Raw genomic sequence first — 15,590 nt, forward strand, 5'->3', positions numbered from 1 at the left:
CGGGGGGAGAGAAGAAAAGGAAGGCCGCCCTCACTGGGAAGGCCGAAGGGTCCAAGAAGGGGAAAACCCTTCCTCCGGACTACTCCACCAACGCCGACGACGGCGGAGAGGAGTGGCCGCTCAGAGCCAAGCCCCTGGCGAAATCGTAAGTATCCGGATACCAGAGTAATTCATAGTATTCCTTTATTGCACAACTTTCCCTTATGTCGAATATGATTATGCATCCCACCCAAAGACTGGCTCGACGCGTCGTCGAGCAGTTCACTGGACTCGTCAGATGTGAATTCGCTTCCGACGGCTACCTCCCCCCGCCCTATGAACGACGTCGAAGTGTTGTCCCAACAGGTTCCAAGCCAGGAGGAGGTGGTCCTGGAGGCGTCGCAAGGCGACCTCCCGGACTCCAGGAGTGAAGGGGATAAAACCCCCCAGGGCTCCAAGTCCGGCTCTAGGCCGGACACCGCTCTGGAACCTTCAAAGGTTCCAGAGTCCGGCGGGCGACCTCCTTCCAAGAGGAGCAAGCCCACCGTGTCGGTGACCCCCGTCCAACCGGAGGCGCCGGACAATCTGTTGGAGGTGCTCAAAGGCGCCTCCATCGACGAGGAGCACCGCACCATTATGAGTGCGGTGGTCCAGAAGGTTCAGTCCGCCAAGAGTGGACTGACTGAAGCTTGTGCTAGCCTTTTAACAGGCTTTGAGGTAAGTAAAGAATGTGTAAATAATATTACCGCATAGACAGTAGCCCCTGATGCTCTGTTTGGCGTTCGGGAAGAAAAGCCGAATAGAGGATCAAATAAAATTCGCAGGAGTCTAACAAAAAGGAGTCAATATGCGTATGCAAGCTTCTCTGCTGGCATCCGCCGCACTGACTGCGGAAGTGGACACGCTAAAGCAGAACCTCGAGCAGTCCGAGCAAGAGCTCGCGTGTGCCAAGAAGCAGCTCAAGGACAAGGAAGGTAAGAAATACCTTGTTTAAATATATATAAAAAAGTGCAATTGCAAAAAATGACAGGATTATCGTGGCTATTGTAGGGGCCATGTCTGAGGTGGCGGCCCTTAAGCAAGCGTTTTCAAGGCCGAGAAGAGGGCGGCCACGGAGCGCACCGAGCGGGAGAAGTATGAGGCCCAGATTGGTAAGGTGCGGCAAGAGCTCCAGGCTCTTATGAAAAAACATGAGAGTTTGGAGCTTGAATCAAAGACGCGAGCGTCCGAGCTCGCGGTGGCTATTGGAAATGCCAAGTCTGCCAAGGCCGAATCCCAGAAGACCCTCCAGGAGTTGGATGCGGTGAAAAAGATAGTGGCGGGTAAGGCATTCTTTATGCAAAGCAAACACATAAACGTGAGTTACTTGTTACTTACCCGAATCCGGAGCTCTCCAGGAGCATTCGCAGATCTTTCCCGTACCATGTTCGATGCCGCCGCATTCTATCGAGCCGAGGAGGGCAGCTCGACAGAGAAGGTGTTCTGGTCACAGTATGCTGAGGCCGGACACCCCGTGCCCCTGAGCGACCAGCTGAAGCAACTGGTCGAGCTCCACAAGGCGGCCGAACAGGCCATGAAGGGCCTCATAGTTCGGCTGTGGCCTGGAGAGGCTCTGCCTAGGAGCTATTTCGGGCTAGTGCGGCGGCTGGTGGGGGCCTGTCCAAGGCTCGAAGTCATCAAGCGCTCCGTCTGCATTGAAGGTGCCCGTAGGGCCCTTGCCCGTGCTAAGGTGCACTGGGGCAAGCTGGATGCTGAGAAGCTTGTGAAGGACGGGCCACCGCCGGGGAAAGAGCATCGTAAGCCCGAGAATTATTATAAGGATGTTCTGAAGGGTGCCCGCCTTATGGCGGATGAATGTTCCAGGGATGTAATTTTTGAGTAAAACTCGCTCGTTTTGTCCCGTGCGCTGAAAACTTGTTCATATGCGCTAAGCAATGCTGTTGGAATTTAAAATATTACCTTCTGTGCGGCTGTTTATCAATTCTGAGAGATGGCGAGTCGTCGACTTCTGCCCCCGTGCCGCTAGTGCTGGGGTGTTCGGGGATAAACTTGAGCGCTCTTTTTCCAATATTTGGGTCCTTCGAGGGAGGCGCTCAGCACAACAAACAAGGAAATCGGACTATAATGCGTGAACACTCTCACTTAGCCATAGAATTCTATAATTTTAAATTTCAGCGAAGCCCCTGGTATTCGGAAGACCGAGTTCGGGGCGCTATCCACGCCTTGGCCGGACAGAGCCGACTCCTCACTCTAAGCGGCATAAGTCTTTAGGGACTCGAAAAACCTCTCGAATAGCGACCAGCTCTCGCTTCATCATGACAGTCAGTTTTAGCTTTCTCTACTGAGGTGCTCAACCCAGCTCAACTAGGGCACAATCGCAGTAGTTCTCCTAGTGCTACCTTAGCCGACATAGCGGAACGTAAGGCACCAAAAGACATGATTCGAAGCTGATGCATATAATGCTATAAGTTCGGGGTGCCGCACTTGTTAAAGTGTTCGGACTTCTCACACCATATTGAGGGGTACTAAAGCCCCTGGCGTATTTTGGCCGTACCAAAGTGTACGGGTGCAACATGTCGTTAAGGAACATATATTTGTAAAAAAAGAGTAATGCAAAAATAGACAAAAGCTATGCATTGTTTATTAAAAAGGGCTGCGATCAAAGCAGAACGATACAAATAATGCGATAAGCAAAAGGTTGGAGTATTTAACATGTCCGTTCCAGGGGCAGGCTGCGGAATGGTATGCGAAACAGGTATACTGCTCGTGATAGAGACCACCTGGGAGTTCCGTAATGCGGCATGGCTTGTCTGCTTCCCTGGTTCTTGCATCGTTTGTGCGACAATTGAACTGCCGAACAGGCCTTTCGAAGAATGGAGTCCTGAAAGTAAGAGAAAATTAAAAAATCGGCAGCCCCTGGTGCGGTTTAAGCCGTGTTTCGGGCGTGCCGTGATGGTGCCCCTGTTGGGGAACGTAGTAATTTCAAAAAAATTCCTATGCACACGCAAGATCATGGTGATGCATAGCAACGAGAGGGAAGAGTGTGGTCTATGTACCCTTGTAGACCGACAGCGGAAGCGTTAGGACAACGCGGTTGATGTAGTCGTACGTCTTCACGGCCCGACCGATCAAGCACCGAAACTACGGCACCTTCGAGTTTTAGCACACGTTCAGCTCGATGACGATCCCCGGACTCCGATCCAGCAAAGTGTCGGGGAAGAGTTCCGTCAGCACGACGGCGTGGTGAAGATCTTGATGTTCTACCGTCGCAGGGTTTTGCCTAAGCACCGCTACAATATTATCGAGGAGTATGGTGGAGGGGGGCACCGCACACGGCTAAGAGAACGATCACGAAGATCAACTTGTGTGTCTAGGGGTGCCCCCTGCCTCCGTATATAAAGGAGCCAAGGAGGGGGGGGGGTGCGGCCGGCCCTAGTAGGAGGCGCGCAGGAGGAGTCCTATTCCTACCGGGAGTAGGACTCCCCTCCCTTTCCTTGTCCAAGTAGGAGAGGGGGAAGGAAGGGAGAGAGGAGAGGAAGGAAAGGGGGGGCCGCCCCTCCCTCCTTGTCCAATTCGGACTAGGGGGAGAGGGGCGCGCGGCCTGCCCTGGCAGCCCCTCCTCTTCTCCAATTTAGGCCCATGAGGCCCATTAACCCCCCCGGGGGGTTCCGGTAACCCCCCGATACTTCGGTTTTACCCGAAACTTCCCCGGAACACTTCCGGTGTCCGAATATAGCCGTCCAATATATCAATATTTATGTCTCGGTCATTTTGAGACTCCTCGTTATGTCCGCGATCATATCCGGGACTCCGAACCAACTTCGGTACATCAAAACTCATAAACTCATAATATAACTATCATCGAAACCTTAAGCGTGCGGACCCTACGGGTTCGAGAACAATGTAGACATGACCGAGACACGTCTCCGGTCAATAACCAATAGCTGAACCTGGATGCTCATATTGGCTCCTACATATTCTACGAAGATCTTTATCGGTCAGACCGCATAACAACATACGTTGTTTCCTTTGTCATCGGTATGTTACTTGCCCGAGATTCGATCGTCGGTATCTCAATACCTAGTTCAATCTCGTTACCGGCAAGTCTCTTTACTCATTTTGTAATACAGCATCCCGCAACTAACTCATTAGTTGCAATGCTTGCAAGGCTTATAGTGATGTGCATTACCGAGTGGGCCTAGAGATACCTCTTCAACAATCGGAGTGACAAATCCTAATCTCGAAATACGCCAACCCAACATGTACCTTCGGAGACACCTGTAGATCTCCTTTATAATCACCCAGTTACGTTGTGATGTTTGGTAGCACACAAAGTGTTCCTCCGGCAAACGGGAGTTGCATAATCTCATAGTCATAGGAACATGTATAAGTCATGAAGAAAGCAATAGCAGCATACTAAACGATCGGGTGCTAAGCTAATGGAATGGGTCATGTCAATCACATCATTCTCCTAATGATGTGATCCCGTTAATCAAATGACAACACATGTCTATGGTTAGGAAACATAACCATCTTCGATTAACGAGCTAGTCAAGTAGAGGCATACTAGTGACACTTTGTTTGTCTGTGTATGCACACATGTATTATGTTTCCAGTTAATACAATTCTAGCATGAATAATAAACATTTATCATGAAATAAGGAAATAAATAATAACTTTATTATTGCCTCTAGGGCATATTTCCTCCAGTCTCCCACTTGCACTAGAGTCAATAATCTAGATCATATCGCCATGTGATTTAACATCAATAGTTCACATCACTATGTGATTAACACCCATAGTTCACGTCGTTATGTGACCAACACTCAAAGGGTTTACTAGAGTCAGTAATCTAGTTCACATTGTTTATTTGATTAACACCCAAAGAGTACTAAGGTGTGATCATGTTTTGCTTGTGAGATAATTTTAGTCAACGGGTCTGTCATATATAGAGCCGTAAGTATTTTGCGAATTCTATGTCTACAATGCTCTGCACGGAGCTACTCTAGCTAATTGCTCCCACTTTCAATATGTATCTAGATCGAGACTTAGAGTCATCCAGATCTGTGTCAAAACTTGCATTGACGTAACTTTTTACGACGAACCTTTTGTCACCTCCATAATTGAGAAATATTTCCTTATTCCACTAAGGATAATTTTGACCGCTGTCCAGTGATCTACTCTTAGATCACTATTGTACTCCCTTGCTTAACACAGTGTAGGGTATACAGTAGATCTGGTACACAGCATGGCATACTTTATAGAACCTATGGCTGAGGCATAGGGAATGACTTTCATTCTCTTTCTATCTTTTGCCGTGGTCGGGCTTTGAGTCCTACTCAATTTCACACCTTGTAACACAGCCAAGAACTCTTTCTTTGACTGTTCCATTTTTGAACTACTTCAAAAACTTGTCAAGGTATGTACTCATTGAAAACTTATCAAGCGTCTTGATCTATCTCTATAGATCTTGATGCTCAATACGTAAGCAGCTTCACCGAGGTCTTTCTTTGAAAAATTCCTTTCAAACACTTCTTTATGCTTTACAGAATAATTCTACATTATTTCCGATCAACAATATGTCACTCACATATACTTATCAGAAATGTTGTAGTGTTCCCACTCATTTTCTTGTAAATACAGGCTTCGCCGCAAGTCTGTATAAAACTATATGCTTTGATCAACTCATCAAAGCATATATTCCAACTCCGAGATGCTTGTACTAGTCCATAGATGGATCGCTGGAGCTTGCACATTTTGTTAACACCTTTAGGATTGACAAAACCTTCTGGTTGCATCATATACAACTCTTCTTTATGAAATCCATTAAGGATTGCAGTTTTGTTATCCATTTGCCAGATTTCATAAAATGCGGCAATTGCTAACATGATTCGGACAGACTTTAAGCATCGATACGAGTGAGAAAATCTCATCGTACTCAACACCTTGAACTTTGTCAAAAACCTTTTTCGACAAGTCTAGCTTTGTAGATAGTAACACTACTATCAGCGTTCGTCTTCCTCTTGAAGATCCATTTAATCTCAATGGCTTGCCGATCATCGGGCAAGTCAACCAAAGTCCATACTTTGTTCTCATACATGGATCCCATCTCAGATTTCATAGCCTCAAGCCATTTTGCGGAATCTGGGCTCATCATCGCTTCCTCATAGTTCGTAGGTTCGTCATGGTCAAGTAACATGATCTCCAGAACAGGATTACCATACCACACTGGTGCGGATCTTACTCTGGTTGACCTACGAGGTTCAGTAGTAACTTGATCTGAAGTTTCATGATCAATATCATTAGCTTCCTCACTAATTGGTGTAGGTGTCACAGGAACCAGTTTCTGTGATGAACTACTTTCCAATAAGGGAGCAGGTACAGTTATCTCATCAAGTTCCACTTTCCTCCCACTCACTTCTTTCGAGAGAAACTCCTTCTCTAGAAAAAACTCCTAATTTAGCAACAAAAGTCTTGCCTTCGGATTTGTGATAGAAGGTGTACCCAACAGTCTCCTTTGGGTATCCTATGAAGACATATTTCTCCGATTTGGGTTTGAGCTTATTAGGATGAAACTTTTTCATATAAGCATCACAACCCCAAACTTTAAGAAATGACAACTTTGGTTTCTTGCCAAACCACAGTTCAGATTGTGTCGTCTCAACAGACTTAGATGATGCCCTTTTTAATGTGAATGCAGCTGTCTTTAATGCATAACCCCCAAAATGCTAGTGGTAAATCGGTAAGAAACATCATAGATTGCACTATATCTAATAAAGTACGGTTATGACGTTCGGACACACCATTATGCTGTGGTGTTCCAGGTGGCGTGAGTAGTGAAACTATTTCACATTGTTTTAACTGAAGACCAAACTCGTAACTCAAATACTCTTCTCCACGATCAGATCGTAGAAACTTTGTTTTCTTGTTACGATGATTTTCCACTTCACTCTGAAATTCTTTAAACTTTTCAAATGTTTCAGACTTATGTTTCATCAAGCAGATATACCCATATCTGCTTAAATCATATGTGAAGGTCAGAAAATAACGATACCCGCCGCGAGCTTCAACACTCATCGGATCGCATACATGAGTATGTATTATTTCCAATAAGTCAGTTGCTCACTCCATTGTTCCGGAGAACGGAGTCTTAGTCATCTTGCCCATGAGGCATGGTTCGCAAGTATCAAGTGATTCATAATCAAGTGATTCCAAAAGTCCATCAGCATGGAGTTTCTTCATGCGCTTTACACCAATATGACCTAAACGGCAGTGCCACAAATAAGTTGCACTATCAGTATTAACTTTGCATCTTTTGGCTTCAATATTATGAATATGTGTATCACTACGATCGAGATCCAATGAACCATTTTCATTGGGTGTGTAACCATATAAGGTTTTATTCATGTAAACAGAACAACAAGTGTTCTCCAACTTAAATGAATAACTGTATTGCAATAAACATGATCATATCATATTCATGCTCAACGCAAACACCAAATAACACTTATTTAGGTTCAACACCGATCCCGAAAGTATAGGGAGTGTGCGATGATGATCATATCAATCTTGGAACCACTTCCAACACACATCGTCACTTCACCCTTAACTAGTCTCTGTTCATTGTGCAACTCCTGATTCAAGTTACTAATCTTAGCAACTGAACTAGTACCAAATACTGAGGGGTTGCTATGAACACTAGTAAAGTACACATCAATAACATGTATATCAAATATACCTTTGTTTACTTTGCCATCCTTTCTTATCCGCCAAATACTTGGGTAGTTCCGCTTCCAGTGACCAGTTCCTTTGTAGTAGTAGCACTTAGTCTCAGGCTTAGGACCAGACTTGGGCTTCTTCACTTGAGCAGCAACTTGCTTGTTGTTCTTCTTGAAGTTCCCCCTTTTTCCTTTGCCCTTTTCTTTAAACTAGTGGTCTCGTCAACCATCAACACTTGATGTTTTTCTTGATTTCTACCTTCGTCAATTTCAGCATTACGAAGAGCTTGAGAATCGTTTCCGTTATCCCTTGCATATCATAGTTCATCACGAAGTTCTACTAACTTGGTGATGGTGACTAGAGAATTCTGTCAATCACTATTTTATCTGGAAGATTAACTCCCACTTGATTCAAGCGATTGTAGTACCCAGACAATCTGAGCACATGCTCACTAGTTGAGCGATTCTCCTCCATCTTTTAGCTATAGAACTTGTTGGAGACTTCATATCTCTCAACTCGGGTATTTGCTTGAAATATTAACTTCAACTCCTGGAAAATCTCATATGGTCCATGACGTTCAAAACATCTTTGAAGTCCCGATTCTAAGCTGTTAAGCATGGTGCACTAAACTATCAAGTAGTCATCATATTGAGCTAGCCAATCGTTCATAACGTCTGCATCTGCTCCTGCAATAGGTCTGTCACCTAGCTGTGCATCAAGGACATAATTCTTCTGTGCAGCAATGAGGATAAACCTCAGATCATGGATCCAATCCGCATCATTGCTACTAACATCTTTCAACACAATTTTCTCTAGGAACATATCAAAATAAACACAGGGAAGCAACAACGCGAGCGATTGATCTACAACATGATTTTCAAAATACTACCAGGACTAAGTTCATGATAAATTTAAGTTCAATTAATCATATTACTTAAGAACTCCCACTTAGACAGACATCTCTCTAGTCATCTAAGTGATCACGTGATCCAAATCAACTAAACCATGTCCAATCATCACGTGAGATGGAGTAGTTTTTAATGGTGAACATCACTATGTTGATCATATCTACTATATGATTCATGTTCGACCTTTCGGTCTCCGTGTTCCGAGGCCATATCTGTATATGCTAGGCTCGTCAAGTTTAACCTGAGTATTCCGCATGTGCAACTGTTTTGCACCCGTTGTATTTGAACGTAGAGCCTATCACACCCGATCATCACGTGGTGTCTCAGCACGAAGAACTTTCGCAACGGTGCATACTCAGGGAGAACACTTCTTGATAATTAGTGAGAGATCATCTTAAAATGCTACCGTCAAACTAAGCAAAAATAAGATGTATAAAAGATAAACATCATATGCAATCAAAATATGTGACATGATATGGCCATCATCATCTTGCGCCTTTGATCTCCATCTCCAAAGTACTGTCATGATCTATATCGTCACCGGCATGACACCATGATCTCCATCATCTTGATCTATATCAATTTGTCGTCACATGGTCGTCTCGCCAACAATTGCTCTTGCAACTATTGCTATCGCATAGCGATAAAGTAAAGCAGTTATTGGGCACTTGCATCTTATGCAATAGAGAGACAACCATAAGGATTTTGCCAGTTGCCGACAACTTCGACAAAACATGATCATCTCATACAACAACTTATATCTCATCACGTCTTGACCATATCACATCACAACATGCCCTGCAAAAACAAGTTAGACATCCTCTACTTTGTTGTTGCAAGTTTTACGTGACTGCTACTGGGCTTAGCAAGAACCGTTCTTACCTACGCATCAAAACCACAACGATAGTTTGTCAAGTTGGTGCTGTTTTAACCTTCGCAAGGACCGGGCGTAGCCACACTCGGTTCAACTAAAGTTGGAGAAACTGACACCCGCAAGCCACCTTCGTGCAAAGCACGTCGGGAGAACCAGTCTCGCGTAAGCGTACGCGTAATGTCGGTATGGGCCGCTTCGTCCAACAATACTGCCGAACCAAAGTATGACATGCTGGTAAGCAGTATGACTTATATCACCCACAACTCACTTGTGTTCTACTCGTGCATATAACATCAACACATAAAACCTAGGCTCGGATGCCACTATTGGGGAACGTAGTAATTTCAAAAAATTTCCTACGCACACGCAAGATCATGGTGATGCATAGCAACGAGAGGGAAGAGTGTGATCTACGTACCCTTGTAGACCGACAGCGGAAGCGTTAGGACAACGCGGTTGATGTAGTCATACGTCTTCACGGCCCAACCGATCAAGCACCGAAACTACGACACCTTCGAGTTTTAGCACACGTTCAGCTCGATGACGATCCCCGAACTCCGATCCAGCAAAGTGTCGGGGAAGAGTTCCGTCAGCACGACGGCGTGGTGACGATCTTGATGTTCTACCATTGCAGGGCTTCGCCTAAGCACCGCTACAATATTATCAAGGAGTATGGTGGAGGGGGGCACCGCACACGGCTAAGAGAATGATCACGAAGATCAACTTGTGTGTCTAGGGGTGCCCCCTGCCTCCGTATATAAAGGAGCCAAGGGGGGGTGCGGCCGGCCCTAGTAGGAGGCGCGCAGGAGGAGTCCTACTCCTACCGGTAGTAGGACTCCCCTCCCTTTCCTTGTCCAAGTAGGAGAGGGGGAAGGAAGGGAGAGAGGAGAGGAAGGAAAGGGGGGGCCGCCCCTCCCTCCTTGTCCAATTCGGACTAGGGGGAGAGGGGCGCGCGGCCTGCCCTGGCAGCCCCTCCTCTTCTCCACTTTAGGCCCATGAGGCCCATTAACCCCCCGGGGGGGTTCCGGTAACCCCCCGGTACTCCGGTTTTATCCGAAACTTCCCCGGAACACTTCTGGTGTCCGAATATAGCCGTCCAATATATCAATCTTTATGTCTCGATCATTTCGAGACTCCTCGTTATGTCCGCGATCATATCCAGGACTCCGAACCAACTTCGGTACATCAAAACTCATAAACTCATAATATAACTGTCATCGAAACCTTAAGCGTGCGGACCCTATGGGTTCGAGAACAATGTAGACATGACCGAGACACGTCTCCGGTCAATAACCAATAGCGAAACCTGGATGCTCATATTGGCTCCTACATATTCTACGAAGATCTTTATCGGTCAGACCGCATAACAACATACGTTGTTCCCTTTGTCATCGGTATGTTACTTGCCCGAGATTCGATCGTCGGTATCTCAATACCTAGTTCAATCTCGTTACCGGCAAGTCTCTTTACTCGTTTTGTAATACATCATCCTGCAACTAACTCATTAGTTGCAATGCTTGCAAGGCTTATAGTGATGTGCATTACCGAGTGGGCCGAGAGATACCTCTCCAACAATTGGAGTGACAAATCCTAATCTCGAAATACGCCAACCCAACATGTACCTTCGGAGACACCTGTAGAGCTCCTTTATAATCACCCAGTTACGTTGTGACGTTTGGTAGCACACAAAGTGTTCCTCTGGCAAACGGGAGTTGCATAATCTCATAGTCATAGGAACATGTATAAGTCATGAAGAAAGCAATAGCAACATACTAAACGATCGGGTGCTAAGCTAATGGAATGGGTCATGTCAATCACATCATTCTCCTAATGATGTGATCCCGTTAATCAAATGACAACACATGTCTATGGTTAGGAAACATAACCATCTTCGATTAACGAGCTAGTCAAGTAGAGGCATACTAGTGACACTTTGTTTGTCTATGTATTCACACATGTATTATGTTTCCGGTTAATACAATTCTAGCATGAATAATAAGCATTTATCATGAAATAAGGAAATAAATAATAACTTTATTATTGCCTCTAGGGCATATTTCCTTCAGCCCCTCCCCCTGTACCCATGGTATTTCTAGAGCGTAGTTATGTACGCGAAGCACTGGTGTCGCATTTTTGCGAGGGCTGGGGTTGGGGCCGGATTGCTGCCTGCTCGGAACGTGCCAAGCGGTCTTGTTGTAGGTTACTCCGGGCGCGCTTGACGGTGTCCGAACGTTTAATGGCTGGACTGGAGAACTACGTGGAGAGGCTGCTTTGTACTTCCGCTGCAAGGGCCGCCGTGTGCTCCTCCGTTCGGAGGGAGCGTTCGGTGTTTCCATTGACCGTAATTACTCCTCGAGGGCCTGGCATCTTGAGCTTAAGGTATGCATAGTGCGGTACCGCATTGAACTTGGCGAATGCGGTTCGCCCGAGCAGTGCGTGATAGCCACTGCGGAATGTGACTATGTCGAAGATTAACTCCTCACTTCGGAAATTATCCCGAGATCCGAAGACCACTTCAAGTGTGACTGAGCCTGTACAGTTGGCCTCTACACCCGGTATTACGCCTTTAAAGGTCGTTTTGGTGGGCTTAATCCTCGAGGGATCTATACCCATTTTCCGCACTGTATCCTGGTAAAGCAGGTTCAGACTGCTGCCGCCGTCCATAAGGACTCCAGTGAGATGAAATCCATCAATAATTGGGTCTAGAACCAATGCGGCGAATCCACCATGACGGGTGCTAGTGGGATGGTCCCTTCGATCAAAGGTGATCGGGCAGGAGGACCATGGGTTGAACTTTGGGGCGACTGGCTCTACCGCGTATACGTCCCTTAACGCGCGCTTCCGCTCCCTCTTGGGGATGTGGGTTGCGTATATCATGTTCACCATCCGCACTTGTGGGGGAAAACCCTTCTGTCCACTGTTGTTCGGCGGCTGGGGCTCTTCGTTGTCATCGCTATGCAGCCCCTTGTCTTTATTTTCGGCATTTAACTTGCGTGCCTGCTTGAACACCCAACAATCCCTGTTGGTGTGATTGGCCGGCTTTTCGGGGGTGCCATGTATCTGGCACAAGCGGTCGAGTATTCGGTCCAAACTAGACGGGTCCCTAGGATTTCTTTTGAATGGTTTTGTTCCGCTGACCGGATTTATAGCCTCTGAATCCAGCATTAACTGTCGTATCCTCAACATTGTTGCCGTTAATGCGGCGCTTCTGCTTGTTGCGACGCGACCTGCCACTACTGTCTCTGGTATCCGAATTATCAGGGTTCTTGGTCATATTGTTGCTACGAGCAAGCCAGCTGTCATCTCCCGTGCAAAAGCGGGTCATGAGTGTCGTGAGTGCTGCCATAGATTTCGGCTTTTCCTGTCCAAGGTGCCGGGCAAGCCACTCGTCACGGATATTGTGCTTGAAGGCTGCTAGGGCCTCTGCGTCCGGACAGTCGACTATTTGATTTTTCTTTGTTAGGAACCGTGTCCAGAATTGCCTGGCCGATTCCTCTGGCTGCTGAATTACGTGGCTTAGGTCATCGGCGTCTGGTGGTCGCACATAAGTGCCCTGGGAATTGTCGAGGAATGCGGCTTCCAGGTCCTCCCAACAACTGATTGATCCTGCTGGCAAGCTGTTAAGCCAATGCCGAGCTGGTCCTTTATGCTTGAGTGAGAGGTATTTGATGGTGTGGAGATCATCGCCGCGGGCCATGTGGATATGAAGGAGATAATCCTCGATCCATACCGCGGGATCTGTTGTGCCATCATATGATTCGATGTTTACAGGTTTGAAACCCTCGGAGATTTGATGATCCATTACTTCGTCTGTGAAGCATAGTGGGTGTGTGGCGCCTCTGTACTGGGCTACATCATGACGTAGCTCCAATGAGCTTTGTCTACTGTGTTCGGCCCTACCAGATTTGTGTCTGGCGTGACGGTTATCGTCTCGAGTCGTGGGGCGCCCACGCGATCCGTAGATCGATCTTGTTTGCCTTGCCTTGTCCTCCAACATATCTCGCAGGTCTGGCGCATTTTCCCGTGCCTTGGTACGGGATGCAGCTTGAGTGGAGGGCCAAGAGGCCTCTCTGTCGCGGCCACGAGGTGGCCGGTCGGCCGTATCAAGTGCTGGTGATGTAGGTTTAAGTGCTTCCTCCTCTAATCGGGGTAGCAACCTGCGCTTTGGGTAGCTCTTGGAGGGGCGTTCGAGTTTATGCTCTTCGGCCGCAAGGACTTCAGTCCATTTGTCGACTAGCAAATCTTGATCAGCTCTAAGTTGTTGCTGTTTTTTCTTGAGGCTTCTTGCCGTGGCCATAAGCCTGCGTTGAAAACGCTCTTGCTCGGCGGGATCCTCTGGCACGACGAATTCGTCGTCGTCGAGGCTTGCCTCGTCTTCGGAGGGAGGCATATAATTATCGTCCTCGACCTCTCTGTCTGCCGCTCTCTCATGAGGGCTGGCTTCTCCATCCTCCTGTGCTGGATCTCGCTGGAGGGGGTTTTCTTCGGCACTCTCCGGAGTATTATTATCTCCCCTGCTGGAATCACCGTATTTGCTTTGGCGGGATTTTGAGCGGCGCCGCTGACGCTGACGCTTAGGCTGTTTCTTGGAGGGGTCATCCTCCGTTGTTCCATCGCCATCTCCTTCTTTTGGGGTGTCCACCATGTATATGTCATATGACGAGGTGGCTTTCCAGGGCCCAATAGGTGCTGGTTCTTCATCGTCTCCTGCATCGGCGTCCATACCGTCGATGTCTTCGGAGTCGAAGTCGAGCATGTCGGTTAAATCGTCGATAGTAGCTACAAAGTGGGTGGTGGGTGGGCTTTGAATTTCTTCATCGTCCGTATCCCAACCTTGCTGTCCGTAGTCCGGCCAGGGCTCTCCTGATAAAGAGAGAGACTTTAGTGTCTTCAGAATATCGCCGAAAGGCGAGTGCTGAAAGATGTCCGCGGCAGTAAACTCCATGATCGGCGCCCAATCGGATTCGATCGGCAGGGGCGCGGAGGGTTCGGAGTCCGGAGAGGAGTCCGGCTCCTTGGAGTCACGAGTCTCGCGGAGTGCGGCGTCCAACCACCCATCCTCGATCGGCGCAGTTGGCTCCGAATTAAGGGTCGAAGCCAATGCGGGCGCGGCCTCTAGGGCACTGTTCGGCGGCAGAGCTAGATCATGCTCGTCGCGACAGTGCGGCGCGCTCGGCAGTGGCTCGAATCCGTCGAAGATCAAGTCCCCGTGGATGTCAGTCGTGTAGTTTAAACTTCCAAATCTGACCTGACGGCTAGGGGCATAGCTTTCGATCTGCTCCAGATGGCCAAGTGAATTGGCCCGCAGTGCGAAGCCGCCGAAGACGAAGATCTGTCCGGGGAGGAAGGTCTCACCCTGGACTGCATCGCTATTGATGATCGTAGGATCCATCAAGCCTAACGGCGACGACACAGAGGAACTCTCAATGAAAGCACCAATGTCGGTGTCAAAACCGGCGGATCTCGGGTAGGGGGTCCCGAACTGTGCGTCTAGGCTGGATGGTAACAGGAGGCAAGGGACACGAAGTTTTACCCAGGTTCGGGCCCTCTTGATGGAGGTAAAACCCTACGTCCTGCTTGATTAATATTGATGATATGGGTAGTACAAGAGTAGATCTACCACGAGATCGGAGAGGCTAAACCCTAGAAGCTAGCCTATGGTATGATTGTTGTTCTGTATGTTGTCCTACGGACTAAAACCCTCCGGTTTATATAGACACCGGAGAGGGTTAGGGTTACACAAAGTCGGTTACAATGGTAGGAGATCCACATATCCATATCGCCAAGCTTGCCTTCCACGCCAAGGAAAGTCCCTCCCGAACACGGGACAAAGTCTTCAATCTTGTATCTTCATAGTCCAGGAGTCCGGCTGAAGGTATAGTCCGGCCATCCGGACACCCCCTAATCCAGGACTCCCTCAGTCGGTATTATGAGTTTATGTGTTTTGATGTACCGAAGGTAGTTCGGAGTCCCGGATATGATCACGGACATAAGGAGTCTCGAACTGGTCGAGACATAAAGGATGATATATTGGACGGCTATATTTGAACACCGGAAGTGTTCCGGGTGATTTCGGAGAAAACCGAAGTGCCGGAGGGTTACCAGACCCC

Source organism: Triticum dicoccoides, chromosome 6A (assembly GCF_002162155.2).
Source record: "Triticum dicoccoides isolate Atlit2015 ecotype Zavitan chromosome 6A, WEW_v2.0, whole genome shotgun sequence".
Classification (NCBI taxonomy): Eukaryota; Viridiplantae; Streptophyta; class Magnoliopsida; order Poales; family Poaceae; genus Triticum; species Triticum dicoccoides.